Raw genomic sequence first — 12,676 nt, 5'->3', positions numbered from 1 at the left:
CCAAATTTTAGTGAAATGTTATAGTCCATGACTTTAAAATTTTACTAATATAGAAGACTATTTTCTGTTCTCCCAAAGCAATTAGTTTAGTGGCTTTTCTTTTTCTTTAGTTAGACTTATTCTATTGCTTTACCTGATGATCAGTCTAAGTAGAAAATTTTCAAAGTAGATGACCATTTAAGCAGAAATATAATATAAAACCTTTGTTTACTCTGTGATACTTTCGACTGTCAAAGAGTAATTCTGACACCTGGGTTTAAAAAACATTGTAAACTTCAGAAAGAATAGTTTGCTATTCATAAATGTAGAGGCAAATTTAATTCTAAGAAACAGTAGGTGTATTGAATTCTGCCAGATAGTGGAAGCATTTGTAATAGTAAGAAGTATTTTGTTGGCACATTGTCAATATTAATTGACTGAGCAAAAGCAAAAAATATTCAATGGTATGAAAAATTCAGGAAACTGGCAAAGAACCTTCAAGAATAGAGAGGAATGTTTGTTTTGCATTCTATAGAAAAGGAAATCAATAGCTTTTTTTGACACCATTCAGAAATGTGTGTTTTCACCAAATGCAAAATGTATTGTTGTAGATTTAAAATAGTTGGATGAAATTATTCTGAGATTATAGATTACCTATAAAAAATCTGACAAGATGCCTCAAAGCAGGCTAACACATTAATAAACTGACTCTTGACTTGAGTCTTTAAATTTTTGTGTAAATGTATACACATACACATTAGGTATATATAGAAATGTAAGGACTTTAGACTATTTTCTTCTTCTCAGATATAAGCCAAGTATAGTTCCTTAAGGTGCTATAGTCAACATGTGGGTGGAAAGTTGGTTAACAGCGTGTACTATTCTAGTTTTAGCTTTGTTTTCAATGGATTTAATGTCACATTTCAATTAGTCTTATGAAAACTAAACATATTATTCAGAGACATCTTTGATGTGATAACTCTGCAAAACAAGCTAAGAGAGAGAGGGAAAGAGAGAATTTAGAATTTTCCCTTGGGAGGCTAAGGAGGGCTGCAACATTGGTTTACTATTGCCCTCAGGTCCTTCAGGTGACCCTGCAATGAGCTCCCCTGGTGTCTGAGGAATCCTTCCTGTAAGAGGCAGAGAGGCACTGAGGTGGCAAGGTTTCAGCATGTAAACAGTTGTCTACCTAAGCTTCAGGTGAACTTAGATGTGAGTGAAGGAAGATGGTAGAGCACTCTCAGAAGTTAGCAACTATGAGGAGAAAATGGAGGTATTGGGAAGAGAAATAAAATAAAAGGGTATGTTGAATTTCATGACTGGTGAAATGGAGGCATGATCTGGTATACATGTTCAGGCTTAATACACAGGTTAGATGAATGCATTTTGAATCTGGTGATCACTCAGTGACTCTCTGTAAGAAATCTACACAGTTAAAATTGAAAATAAGTATTTTAAAGTGTTCTCTTTTAACTATACAGAATCTGTTTTGTACTTTAAATAGTTCCAGTAATAATTGAAGTATTTCCAGTAATAATTGAAATTTAGTCAGAAACTGTGCCCACCAATAATAATCCAGAATGCTTTTACATGGATTTAGGTGCTAAATATTTAATCAGCAAAAATGTATTGAATATCTATGCCAACTATATTGTAGATTCAGTTAATGACCTCTGTTAACAGAGAGTAATAGGTGTGTAAAGTGGTTGTCAACAAAAGAAACAGCAATAATTTAAGATGTCTAGAGAAAGAGCTATGGAAGAGCAAATGAGAGAATAACTGAGACTTTAATGAAAAATTTAGGAAGTAGAGAAATTTGTCCTTGATTTTGAAAGCTACATAGATGTTTCCTAAGAAAGAACTAGAAAACAATGGTAGAAATTAGTATTTAGTACATGATAAACAATAACAATTCCAGGAAGAATAATTTGGAAAATATTCAACATTTTAACATTATTTTCCTCTTTTCTTTGTTTCAAGTTTCTAAATGAAGTTTTTCAATTTTCTTCACATAGATCCCCTGAAAATTTTATTAAATTTATTCTTAGGTCATTCATATTTTGGGCCTTTAATTTTTTTTGATAAGTAATAGTTGGCACAAAGGATAATTAATAATTTAAAATATATATTTATTATATACAGACATTTGTAACAAAGTATTCAGTATTCTGGATGTTTTTCAAGTGATTATCTTAGGTTTCCTAGGCATAAAATGATATCATTGAAAGTAGTGGTTATAAAGTATTCTTTAATTTCTAACTTACTAAAAGCTTTTTAAAATCAAAATGGATGTTGAATTTTATGATTTGGTGTTTTGGAATCCTTAGAGATGAGCATAAGTTTTTTCCTTTCTTTAAATTATTAATGTCAAGAAAAGCATTAATGGATTTCCTAATGTTGAACTGTCCCTCTATTCCTGGAATAAAGTCTATTATTTTACTATTCTATTGGGATTGATTTACTAATAATTTATTTACAATAAATACATCATATTTATAGGTCAATGTATACTATTGTTTACTCTTTTGTGAGCTATCTTAATGAGGTTTTAGTGTAAGAGACACAGCAGCTTAGTAAATTGAATTAGGAGATTTCTGCTATTTTATGGCCCTCTATAAGTTTATACAGCATGATATTAATCTGTTCTTTGGAAGTTTTAAAGACTATGCCCATCTATTTGGGCCAGTGTTTCTTGTTGCATATTTTATACCATTATTTTACACTGTCATTTAAAAATAAAATTTTATTATTCCTTTTGCCATATGGATTTTACTTTGTTTGCTTTTATTTTTCTAGTAACTTTTCAAACTATAATTTACTGAGCCTGTGTTATTTTCTAGGACTATTGATTTGTATACTTTATCTACTTTTATCCTTAGAGCATCATGTGGAATAAGTATTAATATCCCTAGTTTACATTTGTGGAAACTGTACCTTAGTAAGTTTCAATTACTGGCTAAATGTCCTAATGTCCAAGTCTTCATTAGACTCTGTGCTTCTGAGGATGCTGTGTCCTGTGCATTATTATGTCCTGAATTTCTTGAATGATTCCAGGCAGATTGCAGACACCCAACAATTACTTGTAGAATTGAACAGAGCTGTTTCAGCCTGACCCAAAGATCTTTCCATGAGCCACTAGGTAATGAAGTATGGCTGCTTGTATTTCTTATAATGATAACTGTGTCAAGGTAGAATAAAACCAAGTTATTAAGTTTGAGTTCAGAAAATTGCAAGAGGCACAAGTTTTATATTTGTTTTTGCTAGTCAACTTTATCTAGGTTAATCTACTTACAATGTAAGGCATACATTTTTAGTATAGAGCTGGATTAGTTGTGACAAATGTATGACTTCAAATGATCACTACCTGAGTCAAAATATACAGCATTTCCATCACTCAGGAAAATTCCCTCTGGACACTTTGCAATCAGTCTCCCCCTCATCCTTGTCACTAGGCAACCATAGAGCTACTTTCTGTCAGTAGGGGTTAGCTTTAACTATTTCAGAATGTCATCTAAAGGAAATCATACAACAATATGCTTTTCTTATATCTGCCTTCTTTCGCTTAGCATAATGTTTTTGAGATTCATCCATGTTGCTATCAGAGTTAATTGCTCTTTATTGATGGGTATTATGGCACTTTATGAATATACCACGATTTCTTTATCCATTTCCCTATTGCTGGGGATTTGGGTTGTTTCCAGTTTGGGGCTAATATAAATAAAATGTCATAAACATTAATGCTTATGGGATTTCATGGGCCTTTTAATTTTTCTTTAGTAAATACTTAGGAGTAGAGTTACCTTGTTTCCTATCTTAGAGAGAGAGCATTCAGTAGTTTACCATTAAGCATAATGTTAGCTGTAGGTTTTTATTACATGCCAGTTATCAGTTTGCAGAAGTTCCCTTTTATTTCTAGTTTCCCAAAGGTTTTTATCATGAGTAGATGCTATTTTTAAAACTATATATATTTTTCTGCATCTACTGAAATGACAGAATGATTTTATCTTTTATTCTGTTAATGTAATAATTTTTAACATTACAGTGTTAAACCAACCTTGCTTTCCTAGGTAAACTGCATTTTATCTTGATGTATTACCCTACTTATATATTGTTCCCTTTTTCTCTGCTGCCCTTTCCCAAAGATTTTAACTGCTTCAGCAGTAGCAAATTCTAAAATATGACTCCTCAGCTCAGCAGCTTATTGTCCTTTGCTTGGTCTTTGGCTTCTTGTGCAATCAGTAGGAAATTGTCCCCATGTAAACGTCCTGGGTGATTACCAAGCTAGTCATCTTGAGTTTCCTTTCTGTCAGGAATTTAGTCTTTTGCTGCCCATTGTTCAATGGCTGATAACAGTTACCTCATACCCATGCAGGTTTACAGTTACGTATGAAAGGAAGACTAATTCCATAAGTAGTTACCTTGTTATGGCCAGTAATGGAGCCAGAGGCACGTGTAAATTTAATTTATTCAGCTTAGAGGGAGAGTATCAGCAGAATAAAATGCTTCATCAACTTTAGAAATTACAAAAAAAAAAGAGAAATTACATTTCGGTTATATATGGCTAGGGAACAAATATGCAGGGGAAGTCAGAAAAAAGGAAAAAGTTGTAATTTTCCATACATTTATTATAAATTAAAAGGATACACAGGAGTAATTTATGAGCTTTTATTTTATCTTACATTACCTGTTTTATGACTTCATGTGTTATCACAAACATGTTTCACAACACTTGACATGCATATAAAGCCTATTCATATTTTATTTCAAAATGATAAAGACAAGATTTTTAATAAATATGAGAAAGATCTTATTTTTCTGCATCCTGTGTTTCAGGAAACAGAGAAAAGATATAATCCATGAAGAAGAAAAAAAGAGCATGCCAAAGTGTATTCTGAATTGAGCCCTTAAGTCTACCTTAATCTTCTGGGAGATGAGGCCCTGTAATTATACTTCATCTAAAAAAAAGTAAAGGTCTGTAAATTACTATCATTTCTCTTTAATCAAAAGCTTTCTTCTTAAAGAGAAAACTTTCTCATGTTTTTGCTTTCATGTGTTTTATTCTTTGAGGGGAAATTTTTACTTTTCTGAACATACTTATTGAATTTTCACATCCAAGTATATTAGGTTACTCCTGTTTGAGTTGATAAAGTTGATGTTCCTTAATTTTCTCACTTCTTGAAGTACACCTTTCTCTTTCCCTCTACCTGTAACACACACACACACACGAACACACAATGTAAGTGTGCACACACCTGTACAAATACTCCATTTTTATAATATTTTAGTATTTAAAAGTTAAATATTCATTTTTAAATTATAACTTTACCCTAATGCTCTTGTGTATAGGTTATTTTGTATAGTCTTTGACTTTGCAACCATGTTTATACACATTTTGTTAGACTTAATTCACTTGGTTTATTAATTGTTACACCACCAACCTTTCTTAATAAAACCTTCCTCTTCTTAAATTCCTAATGTGACACATCTATTAATTTGTTGGTGTGTCTCATACAGCAGTTTTTTCAAGATGAATTTGTAAATCTCACAATTTATGAAATTTATGTATTTTAGATATTTATTTGGATATTTATTTAGATTTGTATTGCCATTTCACATAAACTCCAGTTTGGCCAGGATTAATATTTTGGTTATAGAATTTTCACTTCTAAAATTTCTATTAATGGTAAAAAAAAGTCTGATACTAATGAGTAAATTGTTTCTTTACAAGTATCCACTATTCTAGTTAGCAATAATTTGGATTTTTCAACCAGAGGGTTTGCTGTTAGGGAAGAAAATAGTAAGTTTTTGGGTAGTTACGAATACACTATTTCAGGATGTGAAGCTTTAATAAGTCACAGGTTGATTCTGTGTATCCAGTATCATTGACTTAGAGCTGTTGAAAATTTTCTCCAGCTCTTATAATTCATTGTATTATTATCTTAACTGTCGGCATTGCAAATTGTCTTCATTTTTCTATGTATTCTTACATTTTTAAAAAAGTACCATAAAGGGTTTGAGGCTTTTAGTCATATGACATTTAAATTGGAACTATGATAGCTGTTATAAAAATCTTTCCATGACCTGAGAAAGTTTCGTGACCCATTCCCTTTCAATAGTCAGCTATGAAGGTTACATTTATATTCCTGTAACTTCAGTGAGTTTTCCTGATATTTGAACTCCACATAAGTAGAATCATTAATCATTTATCCTCTAATGTGCTTTTTGGTACTTATGTATTTGTGATATTCATCCAAGTCATTGCATATAGCAGTAGCTTATTTGTATGTTTATTTTGATTCATAGTACTCCACTGGATAAAGGTATCACTGTTTGTTAATGCATTCTCATGTTGGCAGATATTTGAAGTTTTTTTCTAGTTTAGGAGAAATTACAAATAAAGATTCTATTAAAATTATTGAAGTCCTTTCCAAAACACATACAATCATTTTTCTTCCATTATTCCACCTGTTATCATGCAGTAGGCATATGTTTACCTATATTAAAAACTAACAGTTTGGCAAGTTGGAGGTATTATTGTACACTCCCACCTGCAATAAATAAAGATTCTAATCACTCCATATCCTCCTCGACAATTAGTCTTTTAAAAGACCAATTATTTTAAAAGACTTTTATTTAGTCTTTTAAAATTTTAGACATTATAACTGGTGCTTGATATATCTAATCATGGTTTTAAATTTCATTTTCCCTGTGGTTAATGACATTGAACATATTTTCGTATGCTTGGTTGTCATCCATATATCTTCTTTTGAGGAAGAACATTTTGTCTATTAAAATTTTTTATTATTGTTTTTAGTTTTTTTTATATTGTGGATATAATTATTTTATCAGTTATGTGATTTCTTAATGTTTTTATAACTGAAGGTCTTAATTTGATGAAATCCAGTTCATCAAGTTTTTCTTTTATAGATCATGCTTTTAATATTATATCCTATGTTTGCTCCTATTGTTATATGATTTTAGATTCCACATTTAGGTCAATTATCCATTTTAAGTTAATTCTCATATAACATGCAAGGTATGGATCAAAGTTAAATTCTTTCTCATATTGATATCCAATTTGTTGAAAAGACAACGCTTTCTCCAATAAATCTCATTTACACCCTTAAAAAAAATAAAATGGCTGTCTATATGTAAGTATATTTCTATATGCTGTCTAGAAACATTCTTTCTATCTTTATGTGACTATGGCATTTTTCAATTCCTGTAGCTTTATAGTAAGTCTTAAAGTCAGGTCATGTTAGGTCTCCATTTTATTCTTCTTTTACAAAGTTGTTTGGCTATTCTAGTTCCTCTGCTTTTCTGCATTTATTTTAGTAAACTTCCCATTCTTTACCAGAACAAACAAAACTTCCTCAGGTTTTACTTGGGGTCTCTTTGAACCTATAGCTCAATTAGCAGGGAACATCTAACATCTTAACAATATTCAAGCTTCAAATCCACGAATATAGTGTATTGCTCTATTTGTTTAAAACTTTTTTTATCCTTTCAGTAATGTTTTATAGTATTTACTATTCAGGTCTTCCACATTTTTTCTGAATTGATCTATTTTTCACATTTTAAAAGCTTTATTAGGATATAATGTAGATAACACACTTCAGTGTAAAATTCTGTGGGTTGACTTTCACTGTCTCGATGGTGTTCTTTGAAGCATGAAAGGTTTTGCTATTGCTAAAGGTTAAATTTATCTTTTTTCTTTATTTGCTTATGCTTTCAGTGTCATATCAAAAAAATTTGCCAAAATCAAGATCATGAAGATGTATACATATGTTTTCTTTGGGGCGCCTTATAGTTTTAGCTCTTACTTTTAGGTTTTTGACTACATTTTAAGTTGATGTGCACTTGTTGGGAGGTCAGGGTCTAACTCATTCTTTTGTGGGTAGATATCCAGTTGTCCCAGCACCATTTGTTAAAAAAAATAAGACTATTAAGGATAAATGCTATATTGCTACAGATAAAAATACCCCCTGGTTTTATAATGGTGAGAAAATCAGTGAATTTCTACAGTGGGTCAAGCACTGTACTAAGCCCCAGAAATGGACTGATGAATAAGACAGACAAGTCACTTTGAAACTTATGGTACAGTTCTAAAAAAGCATGCTAGATGTCATTCCTGAATATTTAAAATGTACATACTGAGAGTTAGAAATCAAATATGTTAGAAATGTTGCATATGCATGTTTAGTATTCATTTCAGAATCCTTTCATCAGTTTTTGAGATGGTGTAAATTTTGCATAAATTTTGTAGTCTCAAAATTCATGCAATTAATTGGACACAAAATTTAATATTTTTTTATGATTCTGATTCCCTTAACTCACCAAAATGTTTCATAAGAGCAAAAAAAGAAAAAAATATTCCCCAAGCCGTATGTGATTATTTTAGTCTGTGCAAAGCTTGTTTTTTCCCCTGGAGAAACAGGAAGTCATGTCTGCCCAAGAGTCAACAGATTTCGCAAGGCACTTTAAATTTGGTCTGAAACTAAGAATCCACAAGTTTTGGTTTGGTTCTAAACATAGAGAAACATTATTGCTTCTTTCCTCATAAGTATCCTGACTAGCCCCCTACTGCTACATGATTACTAACCACAATCAGATGCTTTGTTCAACCTCATTTTAAAGTATTCAACTTCTAAAGGATTGTTATTCATTAAAAAAGATTAAATTGTATTATTTCCTTGTCTGTATCAATCAAATTATATTTACTCAGTCACAATTTTCTCTATGAAGACTAGATGGGATATAGAAGGAAAAGAATTTTTTTAACTTGATACTCCAAGTTAAAAAAGATAAATAAAAACCTTCTCCAACTCAAAAGCAATATAAGGCTAAGTGAACATGGAGAATTTGGAGAAGATCCATAGGCCAGACATTAGAAAAGCATCTACATGGAACGACTTAGCTATCCACATGCCGACACAGCAGGTCTGGGCCGAAGTGTTTCACGAAGTCTTTTGCAGTTCAGATGGACAATGATTCTCTAAGTCCATGTTGGAACATGTGATTGAGTGAAACTGCAAAAACCCGAATCTCATAATTCGATTCAAGATTGGCGCCTGTCCCCACAGCAAGGAAACCCCATTTTTCACTCATTTGATCTTTTGCCCACCACTAAAAAATGATGGAAAGATATTTACTATGCAGTAATATAAATACACGTTGAAACTAGTGCTTGTGGATGAAATTCCCAGAAACTGAGGCTATTCTTGCTCAAGAACATGAAAATGAAACATGGCTCAGTAAACACACTGGATAATCTAAACACACACTGAGACTGAGAAGTCAGGGCTACCTAATACTCTTCCCCAGACACTCCCTGTCTGTCTTGGTTAGTGAAACTATCACCTTGAGATCCTCAGCTGGAAACCTCTTCTTTGTTTCCTAAGTTAGTGACCATGTTGTGAAAATTTGATCTCCAAAGTATTTCTTAAAGAGAAGTTTTCTGTTTGTCACTTCTAGGTCTATATCAAAGTTCCAGCCCTTGACATCTTTTACTTGTTCTAGTGCAGTAGACTCTTAACAGAAATTATAAGACCTTGAATACAAAGCAAAGATTATAAAGAACAGTATAAAATGCATGTAGTAAATAGTATCTAGCTTAAGAAATAAAACAATATCCATACAGTTGAGGTAGCCTGTGTAGTACTATTCCTTGACCACCTCCCCCTGCTGCCCCAGGTTCTGCAGAGGTAGCTTGTATCCTGAATTGAAAGTCTATCATTTCCATGCATGCTTTTGTACTCTTTGTGTGTGTGTGTGTGTGTGTGTGTGCGTGCGTGCTCATATGTATACCACACACACTTAATACTTGCTACTTTATTTTCTGTTTCTTTCTGTAACTTATGTTTACCACTTAACATTTTTTGAACGCTATCCATGTTGATTTGCAAAGTTTTAATTTGCTTATTTTCATAGTTGTTTGCATTAAATCGTGTGATTATATCACAGTTTTTGTATCCATTCTCTTGTTGATGGCTAATTAGGCTGTTTTTGGTTTTTTGTATTATAAATAAGGCTGCAATGAACATTCTCTTACCTGCCTTCTTGGATAATATGCCTGCGTTCTTTAGATCATGTAGTGGGGGTAGTGGATAAAGGGATATCACATCTTTAGCCAGTATTCTCTCTCAAGGGGCTATAACATTTTTCATCTCTGCTGGCAGTTTATGCATGCCTTCTGTTCTACCTCTGCAATACCATTTGCTCCTTGAGCAACATGGGTTTTAATTGCGGGCATCCATTTATGTGGGGTTTTCCCAATAAATATGTACTTCAGTACTACACAATCTGCTGTTGGTTGAATCCCTGGATGTGGAACCATGGGTATGGAATGTTGATTGTAATGTTATATGTAGATTTTCAACTGCATAGGGGTTAGTACATTGTTCAAGGGTCTACTGTACTAGGTATTGCTGATTGTTGGACGATCTAATCTAGAGGACTTGATCTCTAGTTGACTCAAGAGCTGGATCCGGGCAACTTGAGGCTCCTCATCCCTCTTCTGTTCTTGGAATGTACATTTTGCCCACCGTTCCCATGATGAGAGTTGTTTTCAAGGACTCATCCTTGGGAAAGCAAGGTATTGCTGAGACATATTCTGGACTGAATATGTGACTGAACCGTGTTAAGATCTCTGTATAAACTTAAGATTCTGGTGGGTGGGTTTGGAGATCTACTCATCTTGTGGCTGCTCAAGACAAGTATAGTATGTAAGTTCCCTTGTCTATTAAATCTGCTACCTACTTAACTAGGGTGATCTGCCTCTTTCTTCAGTCGCTCCTTGCCCTCTGTGCACAAAGGCCTGTTTCATATCACACTCAGGAAACTCTCAAGTTTGCAAACCAACACAGAATTCTTAATTTTTACAAAATATTGAAGTATTGAATTATTTACCACCTTTGTTTTGACTTGTATTTTCTTGATTTCAAGTGAGATACAGCAACTCTAAAGGTTTTTTGACTACCTTGATTTCTTCTATGAATTGCTTATTTATAGTATTTGCTATTTTCTATTGGGTCATTTTTGTTTTTCTTATTGATATGTAGGTATTACTTATATATTCTAAATGCCAAATCTTTATCTCCTTTGCCTTGTGGCTTGGCTTTTTTCACTTTTTAAATGAGGTCTTGTAATAACAGTAGTATTTTATTTTAGTGTAATGGAATTAACATTTTCTTTTATAAATTATGTGTTTGTCTAAGAATGTTTTATCCTAATCTGAGGGAAACATTTTCTTCTTACATTTTAAGATATTGATTTTCATATGTGGGACAATAATTCACCAGAATTGATTTTTGTGTAGGTCATGAAGTAGAGAACTGATTTTATTATTATTATTATTATTATTATTATTATTATTACTTTGTGAAAGACTATTATTGAAGGCTTTATCCTTTTCCACTGATCTGTAGAGAGCATTCTAAGTCAAGTTTTTATGATATATGGGATTGTCTGTTTTGTTCCATTAATCTGTTTTTCTATTTATATGAAATACCACATTGCCTTTATCAATTCAGGATTGTAATCAACTTGATATCCAGTTCAGTAAATATCTCTCCTCTTACTCTCTTTTTCCTCTTCCTTTTCAGAAATCTCTTTAATCTCTCAGAAATTTTTATTTCCTTTTACTTTTTTAAGTCCCTCTTTTAAGTCTGATGAAAAAAACCTTTGGGTTTTGTTTAGAATTTCAGGAATTTGTATATTAATAAGAAGAGAATTGTCATATGTATGCTTTTTAATCATGTTATCCACTGACCTGCTTTTTTGCTCTCTTTATATGTTACTATCAGGAAGAGTGTATTTTTAAAGTTGTACTTTAGTATTCCCAGTTGCCGAGATATAAAAATATGATTTTAAAAATAATTTATTTATGTTCATGGATTTCTCTGAACTGTCATTAAATTTAATAATTTGCATTTAGATTTATTTGAGTTTTCTAAATAGACCTTTTTTTCTGAGAACGATTGTAATTTTATTGCTATCCTTTTTCTATTTGTTTTTCCTTGTCTTATTTTGATAGACAGGACCTCCAGTACATTGTTTAATGTAAGGGGTGATAGTGGGTATGCCTGCTGATTTTATGGGGAATACTAAATTTTAGCATTAAGTATGGAAGTTTGCAGTGCGTTTGTTTTTGTTGTGGTTTTCTTTGAAGATGTAAAAGAGGAAGTAAGAGACAAACATGAGACAGTTGCCACATAAAGGGCTATACTGGCATTTGGGTAATTGAGCCTTTAGCCACTTACTCCCACACCTATGGCAGATGTCTGCTTCTTGCTCAGCCAAACCATTTTTCTGGCAGAGAAGCTTGGACATTGGTGTGAGTTCCTTCAGTAGCAAATGTCCTATCATGTTAATTCACTGCTGTTTTAGGAAAACTTTATGCTTACTTTCATATCAGTCTATTTACTTATGGATGTGTGTTTATAAATATTATGAATAAATAATTATATAACAGTGGGGAACTAGAAATTCCATGCATGTTTTCCATAATTCTTATCATTTTTCTTCTATCCAGTAAAAATTATTAAATTATATCAAAAGAAAAAATAGAATGACGTCCTGATTTGAGATCAGTAAGCTATTCATTATCTTCAATCTCGCTGTTAAAGACTCTTTTATTTCTCTAACTAAGCAGATATCTGGCTTTTTTCCTAGGAGTTCTTTTCCCCTGCAGCCCAAG

The sequence above is a fragment of the Hippopotamus amphibius genome, chromosome 7, assembly GCF_030028045.1.
Source record: "Hippopotamus amphibius kiboko isolate mHipAmp2 chromosome 7, mHipAmp2.hap2, whole genome shotgun sequence".
Classification (NCBI taxonomy): Eukaryota; Metazoa; Chordata; class Mammalia; order Artiodactyla; family Hippopotamidae; genus Hippopotamus; species Hippopotamus amphibius.
The sequence above is the reverse complement of the archived record's forward strand: the minus strand, read 5'-3'. Positions refer to the sequence as shown.